Raw genomic sequence first — 16025 nt, forward strand, 5'->3', positions numbered from 1 at the left:
TTCTGTGTCTCCCTCTCTCTCTGCCCCTACCCACTCACACTCTGTTTCTCTCTGTCTCTCAAAAATAAATAAACATTAAAAAGATTTTTAAAAAATAAGCTAAAACATTAAGTATAATACTGAAAAGTAATGGGGGAAATCAGGCAACCTTGTCTTCCTCCTGACCTTGAGGAGAAAGCTTTCAATCTCTCACTGTTGAGTATGATATGATGTCAGGTTTGGGGGTGGGGTGGGGTTGGTAAGTGCCCTTGATCATGTTAAGGAAGTTCCCTTTTATTCTTATTTTTGTGAGGATATTTGCCATGAAAAGGTGTTGGATTTTTGTCAAATGGCTTTAACTGAGTCGAATACGATGATCATGTGTTTTCCCCCCAAGTTCTATCAACGTGGTACGTTTCATTGATCGTGTGTGTGTGCTTTTATGTTGAATCACTTTTGCATTCATGGCATAAATCTTATTTAATCATTTATATAGTTTTTTTAATATTCTGATAGATTTGGTTTACTAGTATGCTGTCCAAGAATTTTGAATTTATATTCACCAAAGATACTGGCCTGTAATTTTTCTTATCATTTGGTATTCATGTGATGCTAGCTTCATAGAATGAGTTGGGAAGTAAACCCTATGCTTCTATTTTTTGGAAAAATTTGAGGAAGGTTAGTGTTAATTCTTTAAATGCTTGATAAATTCACCAGGGAAGCCATCTGGCCCTGGACTTCTCTAATGATCCAAATACTTTGCTCATTATAGTTCTCTTAAGAATCTCTATCTTTCCTCAAGTCAGTTTGGATAATTTGTGTGTTTTTATGAATATATCTATTTCACCTAAGATGTCTTGTTTGTTGGTATACAATTGTTCATAATATTCCTTTACAATCCTTTTCATTTCTGAATGATCTGTAGCAATGTCCCACATTCATTTCTGATTGTTACTTATATCTTCTCTTTGCCTTTGTCTTTATTTCTCCCTAATTTTGTAAGGTAATTAATTTCACTGGATACAGAATTCTAGTTTAATTTTTTATTTTTTCAGCACTTTAACTTTTTTAAAATGTTTTTTAATTTATTTTTGAGACAGAGAGAGACAGAGCATGAGCAGGGGAGAGGCAGAGAGAGAGGGAGACACAGAATCCGAAGCAGGCTCCAGGCTCTGAGCTGTCAGCACAGATCGACGTGGGGCTCGAACTCACAGACCGTGAGATCATGACCTGAGCCAAAGTCAGACGCTTAACCTACTGAGCCACCCAGGTGCCCCAGCACTTTAATTTTTTTTTAATATTTATTTATTGAGACAGGGAAAGAGAGAGAGAGACAGAGCGCAAGCTGGGGATATAGAGAGGGAGACACAGAATGCGAAGCAGGTTTCAGGCTCCAAGCTGTCAGCTCAATGCAGGGCTCGAACCCATGAACTGTGAGATCATGACCTGAGCTGATGTCAGGTGCTTAACTGGCTGAGCCACTCAGGTGCCCCCCTTCAGCACTTTAAATGTATCACTCCACTGTCCTCTTATTTGCATGGTTTCTGAAGAGAAGTCCGATCTAACTTTTATCTTTGCTCCTCTATAGGTTAAGGTGCTCCCTCTCACCCCAAGATCTTTTCTCTTCGTCTTTTTCTGCAGTTTGAATATATTGTGCTTAGATGTAGTGTGTATGTGTGTGTGCATGTGTGTGTGCACGTGTGTGTATGTTTATGCTTGAGGTTCTGTGAGCTTCCTGGTACTTTGGCTTGGTATCTATAATTAATTTCAGAAATTCTCAATTATTATTGCTTCAAACCTCATTTCTTCTTTTCCTTTCTCTTTCTCTTCTTCTGATTTATGGTGATGTAGATGCTATGCCTTTTGTAATGCCGTCACAGTTCTTGCATGTTCTATTTTGTCTTTTTCATTCTGTTTTTCTCTGTGCCTTTTCGTTTTGGAAGTTTGTGGCTGATTCTTTCTTCAGCTGTGTTCAGCTTATTGACAAGCCCATCAAAGGTACTCTTCATTTCTGTTACAGTGTTTTCCATTTTTAGCATGTCCTATTATAGTGCACATCTGCTGACACCACCCGTGTTGGCCATTTTTTCCATTAGAGACTGTGGCATATGAATCATAGATGCCTGAGAATACCACTCTGGTAACTCTGATATCTCTGACATATCTGAGTCTGGTTCTGATGATTGCTCTGTCTCATAAAACTGTTTTTTGTTTGTTTATTTTGCCCTTTTTGTCTTTTATTATGCCTTGTAATTGTTTTCAAACCAGACAGAAAGTACTAGATAAAAAAAAAAAAAAAAAAAAAAAAACAGAGGTAAATAGGCCCTCAATGTGCAGTTTTGTTGATCTGGATAGGAGTTAGGCTTTCCTTATGGTTTGATGTATCTGATGATGCGCTAATACTCAAAGTACAAAAAGAACTCTGAAAATCCCAAAACTGAAAACACAAACAATCCAATTTAAAAATCCACTAATATTTTAAGTAGACATTTCTCCAAATAAGGCATACTAATTGCCAATATATATATTGCCTATATATATATATATATATATATATAAATACACACACACACACACACACACACACACACACACACACATATATATGTGAAATATTATTTGACCTCAATAGGAAGAAAATTCTGACACATTCCACAACATGGATGACCTTGAAGACATTATGCTGAGTGAACTAAGTCAGTCATAAAGAGACAAATACTGTATGATTTACTTACATGAAATATATAGACCAGTCAAATTTGTAGAGACAGGAAGTAGAATAAAGCTGGGAGGATAGGTAATGCAGCGTTATTGTTTAATGGGTACAGAGTTTCAGTTTTGCAAGTTGAAAGACGGTTCTGGAGATGGCTGGTAAGAATGGTTGTAAAGAGTGTCAGTGTACTTAATTCCACTGAACTTTACACTGGAAGATTGTTAAGAAGCGGGGCACTTGGCTGGCGCAGCCAGAGAGCATGTGACTCTTGATCTTGGGGTTGTGAGTTCGAGCCCCACATTGGGTGTGGAGATTACTTGAAAACAAAATCTTAAAAAAAAATGGTGAAGATGGTAAATTCCACGTCATGTTTATGAGCACCAAGGATAAAAAAAAAAAAAAAAAAGAGGGAATTTTTTGCTCTTGTTTCAGTTTTGTTTTATCAGCTTTGAGCTACATTGCAAATTGAACTGCAAATTCAAATGCAAATTCATTGCAAATTCAAAGTGTCCTGAATAAATTACCTCCACCCCTTCTTGGGTCCCTTGTCTCCATTCACAAGCTTCCAACTCCACTGGCCTTGCCTATTCCGTTTACCACCAGATATCAGGTCTCATCTTAAGCATTACTTCCTTGGAAAAGTTTTTCCTGACTTCTAGACTGGATTAGGTTACCTATCATGTGATTCTGAAGAACCTTGAATTAACTCAAAGACTTTAGTTCCTGGCTAATGCTTGCCTTTCTGTTATTCTGTAAGTTTTAGGAGGGACAAATAGTGTTCATCTTTTTGCAGTTTATAAAAGTAATCATCATGCATTTGCTCTTTTTTAATGTTGATTTTACTTTTGAGAGACAGAGAGAGGGAGAGGGAGCAGGGAGGGGTAGAGACAGAGGGAGAGAGAGAATCTCAAGCAGGTTCTGCACTGTTAGCATAGAGCCCCATGTGGGGCTGGAACCCATGAACCATGAGCCGAAATCAAGTCTGATGCTTAACTGACTGAGCCACCCAGGCACCATATCAATTTCTTTAGATACATATTTTGCCTCCAAGTTTTCACCATCAGTAATAATTCACTTGTGTATAGATTTTTCCTTGGTCTTATTTCACTCTTCTGTAATGATTTATTTATGGAAATTGGAGTGTTCAGTCCAATGCTATGCCTATCTATAAGCCTTTGGACAAATTTGCACAATAAACTAGGTGGATTCAAAAATTGGAGAATGAACTGAGCTTATCAGGTTATTACTTGAATGAAATGCCTTAGATGGAAATTATCCACCATTTTTAAAGGTACATTCTTAATTTAGTCATGCTCAACTTCATAAACAGTATGTACTTAAAAAACCCTACAATGTTAAAAATGGCTTCTTCCCTTTAAGGAACCCCCTGCCTCATCCTCAGGAGCTCCATGAACAGTTGGAAAGTTCACAATTGTTCCCATATTGACAATTTTCAGTGGTTCAAAGGACAAAAGCAGTTCCACACTGGAGACTGTGACAGGGTGCATCTCACGATTCAACAGCAGGGGCGCCTGGGTGGCTCAGTCACTTGTGTCAGACTCTTGCTTTCAGCTCAGCTCATGATCTCACAGTTGGTGAGATCCAGCCCGGGTCAGGCTCTCTGCTGACAGCGTGGAGCCTGCTTGGGATTCTCTCTCTCCCTCTCTCCCTGCACATCCCCTGCCCCCCCACCCTCCGCTTGCACCCTCTCGCTCTCAAAGTAAACTTTAATAAATGAATAAAGATTCAATGCTAGAACAACACCATACCTTTCTCACCTACCTATCCAGTATGGATTCAGTTTTGCAGAATTATGGGAGCTCTGAGAAACGAAACCAATCTAGAGGAACTGCCTAGAGACAGAATCGAAAATCGTGTTACAATAACCACCAGGGAGTATAAAATGTAAAAATCAAAGTGACGGCCTGTAAAAAGAGAAATGTGAAACACCCACATACCAAACTGAGGTGACCCAGTGATAAGAGGAACAGAGAAACAGTGCCAGTGTCCAACATCCATAAGGGCAGCGTGGCCGCCTGTGCAACTCCAGGCAGATGCTGTTGCAGGCGGAGCCCGTGGTGTCTGGGCGAGCACCTTCCAGCGCCCACCGGGCCAGGTAAGCTGGGGGCCTGCACGGGGCTGCTCCGAGTGGTCTCCTGCTGCCTTGTCCCTGCTCTGGGAGGCCATCGGGAGCTCAGCGCGGGTCCCCGCCCCGGGAGGCCATCGGGAGCTCAGAGTGGCTAGAGCTGCAGAACCAGAGTGTGCCTCACTGCACTCTGCCTCTGCGGGGAGTGCGGGGGTGGGGCATCTGGAATTCTCAGACTGCTGCCCCCTTTCCTTTCCCTGGCGCAAGGCCATTTGGTGTGTGGTGTAGGATCATGGGACGCTGGCGGTTCCAGTCCTTTCTCCTTTTCTCTAAGTCTACCCGTGACTGTTTGACCCCAGTGGGTCGGGCCTCAGACATGCCCTTGAGAACCGCGGACACCCTGCGCGGGAACCATCTGTCCAACCTCTCTCACTAGGAGACCTGGCGAAGCTTGGCATGGCTTCTAGTAGTTTAAGGCCATGTCCCTGGGATGACCCTGCCCCCTTTAAGTCCCTGCCTGGGAAGACTCATGGCTACCAAAGAATTTACTTCTGGTTTCAGCCAGAAACCTGACACGGGCCCGTAGCTTCTCTTCTCTTAGAACATTTACTTTTGAAAACTTGGCATACTAAATCCTTTCTCTGCCCTTGTGAGATGTACTAGCATCTTCCACACCCCAAGAGTGTCTTTCTCTATGACTTGAGAGCCATTCTTCTGAAATGTAATCATCAGGGCCCCTGTCTCCCTGTCTCTGCAGAGTGTAGGAGCCTAACTTCCATAAGCACTAGTTAGCTGTCCATAAGCACAGAATCCTCCTAAAATCCTCCTAAAGAGACACGTACGTTAGCACATCCCAGTGTTGCAAAGCCCTCTCCCCTCACCTTCCCTTTCCCCGGGATAGAGATCCGATTACACTGGTATATCTCCCCTACTGCAGTTTTGTGCCCCTTCGATATATCTTGTCCTGCGTGTGAACTGCACTCCGCCATGTCCTAAAAGGCATGTAACCTCCCACTGGCCTGAACTCCCTCCACTGCTCAAAAAAACAAATCACTGAGATTTTGATGCTGGATTTAGAATGTCATCTAAGAAGCTAATATTCCGTGAGGTGGCCAAGGGATACCAACTTAAAAACCCCAGCTGGGGCGCCTGGGTGGCGCAGTCGGTTAAGCGTCCGGCTTCAGCCAGGTCACAATCTCGCGGTCCGTGAGTTCGAGCCCCGCGTCGGGCTCTGGGCTGATGGCTCGGAGCCTGGAGCCTGTTTCTGATTCTGTGTCTCCCTCTCTCTCTCTGCCCCTCCCCCGTTCATGCTCTGTCTCTCTCTGTCCCAAAAATAAAATAAAAACGTTGAAAAAAAAAAACCCCAGCTAACAGCCACATTCTTAGTGCTACCTGAGCCCTCTGCTGTATGGTTCGGCTTGCCCACGTCATTCCCTCCCTCCCACCAGGAAGGCTGCCATGATATTTATTCCCCAGGAGAGTCTGTCCGGCCATGAGTTGTTCTTGGTTTCAGTAGTGGGAAGAGGCAAGACTTTTAGGCTTATCCTTCAGGTACGTGCTGGCCCCGATGGAGCAGACTCCATCTAGCTCGACTGCCTGAGTCTGTATTCTCTTTTTTTCTACTGCTCATATACCTTGTTGCTTACCTTTAGATCCCATTTTAACACTGCAATACTCCCCGAAAGCTGAGCAAAAAGGAGCATTTTGCTCTTTTCTAGTGGGTAAACGTGTATGCAGATCTGATGCATCTTGAAATTCCAACAGTCTTTTAGGACTTCACTAGTTCACTCTGGATCTGATTTTATTGTCCAAAATACAGGAGAGTTGACAGTGACTTTGACCAAAACGCAATAATTACGTGAAGGATCCCTGCAGGTCATAATTTCCAGGAAAGTTTAAGGTTATCTTTATTATATTTAAATATAGTGTGCTGAATAATAACACTGTGTCATCTGTATTTTAATGATTGTATAATTTTCCTATGAATCAAATGTCTTATAGACAACACAGCCCTCGGCTGCACCTACCTGCTGCGAGATCTGTATAAAAAAGTGAAGTTTCAATTACGCTACACATGTTGTTCCTCTAATGCTCTGAGGTGTAAAATTAATATCCGGAAAAAAGAGTATTTTGTTAAGATTCCTTTATGATATCTGACAATGTAAGACTGGACAATAGCCTCTACCCTGTGTCATATGAAGTCCTGTTAAGCAGGAGTTACAGATTCCAATAAAAATGACACAAACTGGGAAAAATTGACTATATAAAAATCTGTTAAAAAACGTATGTGTACATTTCTCATCCATCAGGTTGGTGAGGACATTGGGATTTTTGACAAGTTATTTAGAAGACAGGAATACTTGTGGAGGTGTGGGACCAAGAGAGGGCATAGGAAGTGTATACTGACATTTTTCAGAAGGCTAGAGACTTAGTTATGAAGCTATAAAGAGCAGTATATTTTTTGTTGCATTTATAATAGACATTTTTTTCTTTTATGCTCAGGTTAGAACTGCAGGGAAAAAAAAAAGAAATTGATGCAAAAACTAATTTCAAAAGCCACAGAGAGCCAGTATGCCAGCACATAAATTAGCAAAACACTGACGTTACAGAATATTATTCTCCTTCAAAAAAGTTTGTTTGGGAAAACAGATCAGCAGTCCACACAGAAAGCCAATGAAAGTGCCTTATTTTGTTTTAGCTACCACATTATTGAAATTATTACTTAAGCTTTATATCTAATAATACAATAATATATATTTCTTTTAAAGCGGTGTTTGTATGATTGTATTTTGTGCTGCATATTTATTAGTTGGCTATGTTTAAAATACTATAGGGGCGCCTGGGTGGCTCAGTCGGTTAGGTGGCCGACTTCGGCTCAGGTCATGATCTTGAGGTCCGTGAGTTCTAGCCCCACGTCGGGCCCTGTGCTGACAGCTCAGAGCCTGGAGCCTGCTTCATATTCTGTGTCTCCCTCTCTCTGACCCTCCACTGTTCATGCTCTGTCTCTCCCTGTCTCAAAAATAAATAAACGTGAAAAAAAATAAAAAAAATATACTATACAGGGGTGCCTGGGTGGCTCAGTCAGGTAAGCCTCTGACTTCAGCTCAGGTCATGATCTCACGGTTTGTGGATTCAAGCCCCGCGTCTGTCTCTGTGCTGACAGTTCGGAGCCTGGAGCCTGCTTTGGATGCTCTGCCTCCCTCTCTCTCTGCCCCTCCCCCGCTCTCCCTCTGTCTCTCTCTCTCAAAATAAATAAGCATTAAAAAAATAAATAAATAAAACGCTATACGTACCTACAATATTTTTGTATACCTACTCATAAAGGACAAAGGCCATGACAAAGACCATGAAGAAGTCTGCCCATCTAGAAGTGTGGGAAGGGGAAAAGACAAAGCAAGGTCCCTTGCAATAAGGAGCCCTGGGATGATGGTATGACATGCCATGTACAGCATTGGGATCATAGTTTTTTAAATCTTTTTTTTAATTTATGTTTTGGATGTTTATTTATTTTTGAGAGAGAGAGAGAGAGAGAGAGAGAGCGAGCACGAGCGGGGAAGGAACAGAGAGAGAGGGAGACAGAATCTGAAACAGGCTCCAGGCTCTGAACCGTCAGCACAAAGCCCGACGCGGGGCTCGAACCCACAGACAGCGAGATCGTGACCTGAGCCGAAGTCGGACGCTCAACTGACTGAGCCACCCAGGCGCCCCTGATAGTGTTTTAAATCTTAACTGTTATGTGTTTAATTTAAATACATGTGGCCATTCTAAACACTATCGATGTGACGGAAAAGAGAACCACTCCAAAGTGTTTTCCAGGAAGCTCGGGGGCTGGTGCTCAGATTCCGAAGCTGCACAGTGAGCATCAGAGCTGAGGAGTCAATTCAGGAGAGCAATGCAGGAGGGTAGCTCTGGCAAATCCCTGACCTACACTTCACCCCGGCTGAGAAAATACGGCGCTCACCTTTGAACTCAGAAGCATTAGTGGGCACAGTTGTTGATTTCTGCCCTTTGAAGTGTCCGTGAACTAACACTATCTGTAATTGCAGGGTAGGGCTAAGCCATACACCGGAAATGTTAATAAAATGTTTAAGTGATAACCTTAGTTTTCTGGAATTGTTATGACAGGGTTTTCTTTTTTTTTTTTTTTTTTATTTATATATGAAATTTATTGTCAAACTGGTTTCCATACAACACCCAGTGCTCATCCCAAAAGGTGCCCTCCTCAGTACCCATCACCCACCCTCTCCTCCCTCCCACCCCCCATCAACCCTTAGTTTTCAAATGATTTGGAATTTATTAACTCCCAATATATTACTAAAGAGATTGGATCGTAATAAAAACTAATGTTTGGAAAGAAACTTATAACTTACCAAGCTCTTTCCTGTTTTCTCATGTCTTTCCTTAATAGAGAACATAGAAATCGATAGTCTGTCTCACCGCTAATAACTAATTTAGCCCAATTAATTCAACCCATATATAGGCATAAATTATGTATCTTTGGAAAACTTCAGTCACATTTTAAGTAACCAACATTGATTGAACCAGCAAGGTGATTCCTGAATCTCTTTGTCCTCGTAGACAAAGCCTCTGTTGTCTCATTGTCTCTCTTCTTCCCTCCCGTTATCTTGGATGCTGCCCCTTCCTCTCCATTCTTTCCCTGTTTTTCTTCGGCTCTTGCCTCTTCTTCTTTGTTCTAATGTTTTCTGAATATCAACATTATTTGTGACAACTCTGAGACCTCTGTGTGACATTTCAGAAATATTTGACTCTGCCCTTGACCGTAAGAAACATTGGAATGGAACAGGAGCAATTCATATTAAGTTTGACCACGAGACATTTGGTTTCTCTAGGGATGTTCACATTTACTTCCCCTTATATTTAAGGTGTTTGCTTATAAGCGATCGTTAGGTCTAAGAATGTGGCAGTGCATATGGGATGGGTTTCACTTAAGAAGCTAACTCAATTTTTATGTTACATTTAGATAAGTCAACGTGACTGACACACACATGATAAAAACGTAAAAATAGAAATCTATTCAGAATATAAGGAATACTTACAAAGAAAAACTATACCCATTACTCAGATTAATAAATTGATATTACTGGCGATTCTTTTCTAAACCCTCCTGTGTTCTTTTCCAAACACATTCTCCTTCACTCTGCTAGTTATAACCCTCTCTCTTGACTGATGTTGCAATCAACTTGTTTTTCTTCATACTTTTACCTTCAATGCATACATTCATAAAAATTTAGTTAGTTTTTCCGGTTTGGGAACTTAGGTCATTGCAATCAAATTGCAATAATCCCATTTTACCTTATTCCTTTGGTTCCATATTGTATCTACAAGAGTTATCTTAAAAAAACAAAAACAAAAACAAAAACAAAAAACAAGGGTTATCTTTATATTGTTGCTGTAGTTCATTTATCCTCACTGCTGTATAATATTCCAGTCTGAGACTATACCAAAGATGCTTTATCTTTCCTGGCATTACTGACCATGTGGATTCCTCCCAGTTGGGACCTAAAATAAGCAATGTGATTAAGGAAGATCGTATATGTGCTGCCAGGGGCTCATTGCATTGTCTGCGGTGACCCCTGCCTCTCCGTCCTCACACTCTGTGTGCGCTATAGTTCATTCTCAGTCTCTGTCACGGTTGGTCTGTGTGGCTGGTGGAAATGGCCTGAGTGAACGGATGGATGACACTTGACACTTGAGAGACTGGATTGGATAAAAGTCTGTAGTTCCTTCTTGAGTGCTCACTGGCTCCTTCTGTCTCTGTCGGTCTGTCTGTCTCTGCATGTTTATGTGTGCGTGCACCTCTCTCTACCTCCCTCTTCCTCAGATTTCTTGCTCTGGAGGAAGACAGCTACTGTGTTGTGAGTGACCTTGTAAGGAGGCCCACGTGGTAGGGAACTGAGAATGCTAGTCAGTAGTTCCTGAGGACCTGAGCTTCCTCAATAAACATGGGAGTGGGTTTGGAGACAGATCTTCTATTTGAGCCTTGAGATGACTTCATCCCTGGCGTCTAGGTGGGCCATACCCTCATGGAACATCCGAAGCCAGGGCCGTGCAGCTCAACGTCTCCCAGATTTTGGACAGTGTGAGAATGTGAGATAATAAATGTGCGGAGTTTAAAGCTTCTACTTTTAAGGATAAATTTTATAGAATATATAACTAATGTAGCATTAGTTTCTTTCTGACATGTACCCAAGACTGAAATTATTGGGCCATAGGTCTTGTGTATATTCAGCTTATTAGATAATGAAAAAAAATAGTTTTCAGTGTAGTATACTATATATTTCAATATTTTTCAGTATAGTATACTACATATTTCAATAGTTTTCGGTATAGTATGCTATATCTTTCAATATTTTTCAGTATACTATACTATATATATGGAAGCTCCTTTACTCCAAACCATCACCCTTACCAAGCACTAGCGTTTCCGGGCTTTATAAGTTTAAACAACGTAGTGGCAATGCAATTGTATTTCAGTGTGGATTTAATGTACATTCCCCGGTTACCAATGGGGGGTGCACTTTATCGTATCACCATTTGCCATCTGATGCCCCTTTGTTGTAAAGTAATTCTTCACATCCCAGGGTCATTTACCTACTGGGCTATAAAGATATTCTCCAATATTAATTTCAACTTTTTGACTGACATATTTGGATCTTTGATCTATACGCAAGTGCTTTGATGCATATGATATAAGGTCTGAGTTGTCTTTTTCATCCATATGGGTACCTATTTACTAAAAAGTTTCAGCCGTCTCTTTTGGGTCAGCAAATGTCCTCAGTCAAAAGCAGTGACTGAGCGCTGGTCTTCAATCTCAGGATCTCTCTTTCCTATAGATTTTGGCCTTATAATTTTTCCAACATGTTAGTTTTTGAAAAGCTTTGAGAAGCGTTTAATGAGTTTTTGTCTGTCAATTTCCTGTAGCGTTTCCATTATCTTATTGAAAAATTGGTCTCAATTGTTCAGCCTACTATTACTAGAATAAATTTCTACTCAGCTATTTTAAGATTTACAGTGCCTTTTCATATAGATAATGGATAGTCTGTCTAATTTTAGGGTATATTAGCTTCAATGCCCTGTCTCATATTAATTGAATAATAAAAATATCACATAAAAGTCAACTTGTTGAAAATCAATAAATACATGTTATGCACATAAATTCAATTGTCTATCACACCCAAAATTATTAGGTGTCTTTTATGGTATGTTTTAACTATCGGCACAGTAATGTCAGCTAACAAACCAGCTCGTAACTTAATGGCTTAAAGTCATATTTATTTATTCTGGTCCATGCGTCTGGAGATGAGCCCCGCTAGGCCTGGCTCCAAGTGGCCGGATTGTTCTGGGATGCTCCTGCGTATTTGTCCTCCACAGACCTGCCGGACCAGTGAGCCAGAGAAGCATGTTGTTCTTCTCACAGTGGACGTAGAACCCTTCAGGTACATTTGAAGCTTGTACTTGCGTTATTTTTGCCAAAATCTTTCTTATCCAAAGAAAGTCCCGTGGAGTGAAAAGAATACTCCTCCTCGGTGGGAAGAACTTTAAAAAGCAAACGATGTGAACTCAGCGTGGTGAGGAACCAGGCCAATAATTCAATCTACCACTCTTCTCAATCCGACATGCAGACACTCATCTGAGAAATGGTGTTGTCCTGGAATGCAAGCATGGTTTAGGCAACATATAACCCGTTTTCAAAGGTTGTTAAATCGGTATAATTTGTTTCACTTGCATTGAGCATATCTGCTTTTTGTGTGGAGAACATTTGAAGCCGGATAAGCTTGATTCTTAAGCTTGTCTATGTCTAATAATATGAAAATGTCGCATAAATTGTGTATATCGAAGATCATGAAAAACCATTCAACAACCAAATTATTAGACACATTGGACTCATATCACTGGCATACCAAGTGTTATGTGTATTATAGTGTTGCAGTACTTTCGTGTATGATATCTAGAGACATTAATTTTATATTTTGATCTATATTAATCTTTGGACAGTCAGTGCATTTTATTTATTTATTTAAAGATTATTTTTTAATGCTTATTTATTTTGGAGAGAGAGAGAGAAAGAGAGAAAGAGAGAGAGAGAGAGACAGCACATGAGTGGGGGAGGGGCAGAGAGAGAGGCACAGAATCTGAAGCAGGCTCCAGGGTCTGAGCTGTCAGCACAGAGCCTGATGCGGGGCTTGAACTCACCAACTGTGAGATCATGATCTGAGTGGAAATCCGACGCTTAACCAACAGAGCCACCCAGGCGCCCTGCCAGTGCATTTTAAAAACCGAATATATCTAAGTGCATAATGTTATAATTATGTGTTTCTTCTTTCCTTTGTCTCTTTTTCTCTCTTCCACTTGGCCACACATTGTAGCATTGTTTCCACATTACAGCACAAATGCACAGACTCAAAATCTTGCTCCTTTGACAGTTTAACTCTTAGAGCCACACCTCCAAAGAGCCAAAGTTACTTAGCCGAGCAGGTCTTGCTTTTTTGTTTTATTGTCTTCTCCTTCCTTCCTTCCTTCCTTCCTTCCTTCCTTCCTTCCTTCCTTCCTTTTTTCTTCCTTCCTTCCTTCCTTCCTTCCTTCCTTCCTTCCTTCCTTCCTTTCTTTCTTTCTTTCTTTCTTTCTTTCTTTCTTTCTTTCTTTCTTCTCTTTCTTTCTTTCTTTCTTTCTTTCTTTCTTTCTTTCTTTCTTTCTTTCTTTCTTTCTTTCTTTCTTTCTTTCTTTCTTTCTTTCTTTCTTTCTTTCTTTCTTTCTTTTTCTTTCTTTCTTAGTGTGAGAGAGAGTGTGAGCCAGGGAAGGGCAGAGAGAGAAAGAGGGACAGGGGATCTGAACCACGGTCTGTGCTGACAGCAATGAGACTAATACGGAGCTCAAATTCATGAGCCCTGAGATCCTGACCTGAGCTGAAGTCTGCCCCTCAAGTTCAACACCCTGAGCCCCCCAGGTGCCCCCATTGTTTGTTTTGCTTTTTAAGGCAATGAAAAAGCTCAGGCCAAATCAGTGACAGAGGAATTAATGATACTGAGGTTTTTCTGCCCAAACTTTAACTTCAGTTAGCAAGACACTCTTATGAAATGCAGCAAAGTTAACTGTATGAAGTGCTGCTAGCGTAGAGTGTATAGGATGACAATTTTAACGTTCTCAAGCAGATAGTTAACCAGAATTAGATTAAAATGTATTTGTAATATTTTCTTCATTGATAAAAGTTAAATGGAGAGTCACAACCCTGGTAAGTAGCAGGAAAGCCTGTCCACAAACACATCCAAACACTTGAAAACATGTATGATATAGCACACAAGACAAAAAGGGGCAATCCTCGAAAGCCAGGAACAAAGAAGGAGCTGAGGGCAGGAGTGATGAGCTTGTGACCTGGTGCTCTTACAACCCAGGACGGTGGTGGTGTTGCTCTCTGACCTGTGTTTCATTGTGAATTGGGTTTTAGTTCCTCAGTACAAGCCTAATTAGATGGAAGGTCAACGGCTCCAGAAAAGTAGAGAATTAGTATTAAAACTCTTGCACTAAGGGGGCACCTGGGTGTCTCCATCGGGTAAGCATCCGACTTCAGCTCAGGTCATGATCTCACGGTTCACAAGTTCGAGCCCCACACTGGGCTCGGTGCTGACGGCTCGGAGCCTGGAGCTGCTTCGGATTCTGTTTCTCCCTCTCTCTCTGCCCCTTCTCTGTTCATGCTCTGTCTGTCTCTCTATCTCTCTCTCAAAAAATAAACATTAAAAAACAAAAAACCTCTTGCATTAAGCTATCATTCCAATGAAAAGGGGACTAAAAATCTTCAGCCACTGGCCTTGGAAGACAAAACAAAGAGGCTTGTTTTTCTCTCCTGGAAAACGTGTGTGAAAAAATGCTCACAAGAAATCTAAGCCTGGGCTTACTGTTGGCTGGAATGCAAATTTTCAAAGACAACAGTATATGAGAAACTCCAGTTTAAGAAGCTAACCGATAACCTGGTGCTGGGTCAGGGATACCTCTGGGATCCTTGCAGAAATAAGCGAAGAGAAACTATCACTCTGCAGGGACGAATCCTAACGCTCCCACCTACACCCTTACTACCAATGTAAGATGGGTTTACATTTAAACATTACAAACATATGGTGGAAACAATCCACCTTAGTCAGCAAACAGGACAAGGAGAAGGATTCACATTCCAGGGACCTAAGCTGTTGAAATCACAATATGAAGCGGAACATGAAGCATATGGTTAAGTGGTCACAAGGATGAAGCTAATCCTTAAAGAAAGGAAAAGATCCAGTATTAGAATATAATTTTTTTAATGTTTATTTATTTTTGACGGGGGGGGGGAGGGGCAGAGAGAGAGGGAGACACGGAATCCGAAGCAGGCTCCAGGCTCGGAGTTGGCAGCACAGAGCCCGACGTGGGGCTCGAACTCATGAACAGCAAGTTCATGACCTTGGATGCTTCACCAACTGAACCACCCAGGCACCCCTCTATTTTCTATGTTTTGTCACTGCCCTTTAGTGCTTTGTATGTCTGTATTTCTTTGTTGCATCCTGGGTAACCGCCTCATGTTTATGTTGCAATACTCCAATTTGTTTCCTTAACTATAATCAGTCCAGATTTTTGTCTTACTTTAAAAATTCCCATGACCGGGGCGCCTGGGTGGCGCAGTCGGTTAAGCGTCCGACTTCAGCCAGGTCACGATCTCGCGGTCTGTGAGTTCGAGCCCCGCGTCAGGCTCTGGGCTGATGGCTCAGAGCCTGGACCCTGTTTCCGATTCTGTGTCTCCCTCTCTCTCTGCTCCTCCCCCGTTCATGCGCTGTCTCTCTCTGTCCCAAAAATAAATAAACGTTGAAAAAAAAATTTTTAAAAAAAAAAAATTCCCATGACCGTATGTTTAATTTGAAAGATTTCCAGTTGTTTCTAGACCTTTTCAGGTTGTTTCATTTCTACCCATTTTCACGGGTCATAATTCCTTGTTTTGTTTTGATAGATATAATTCTTCAATTAACCTTTATGAAATGTTAAATATACTTAAGTCTTTCTCAGACTAGCCCACTAAAAAGTTTTATTTAGAATGTTTTCGTGTACCTAACATTGATTTTGTTAACTGCCTTTTTGACAATGGTTTTTATTTTCCTGGTTTTTGGAACGGGTGATTTTAGACTCATACCAAGTGGCATTTTTTCCTTTGGCTGACAGACTCTGTCCATAAGTTTATGTACACCTGTCTACTAGCTTCCAGTGTGACTC

Source organism: Puma concolor, chromosome F2 (assembly GCF_028749965.1).
Source record: "Puma concolor isolate L17-30 chromosome F2, mPumCon1.1.hap2, whole genome shotgun sequence".
Lineage (NCBI taxonomy): Eukaryota > Metazoa > Chordata > Mammalia > Carnivora > Felidae > Puma > Puma concolor.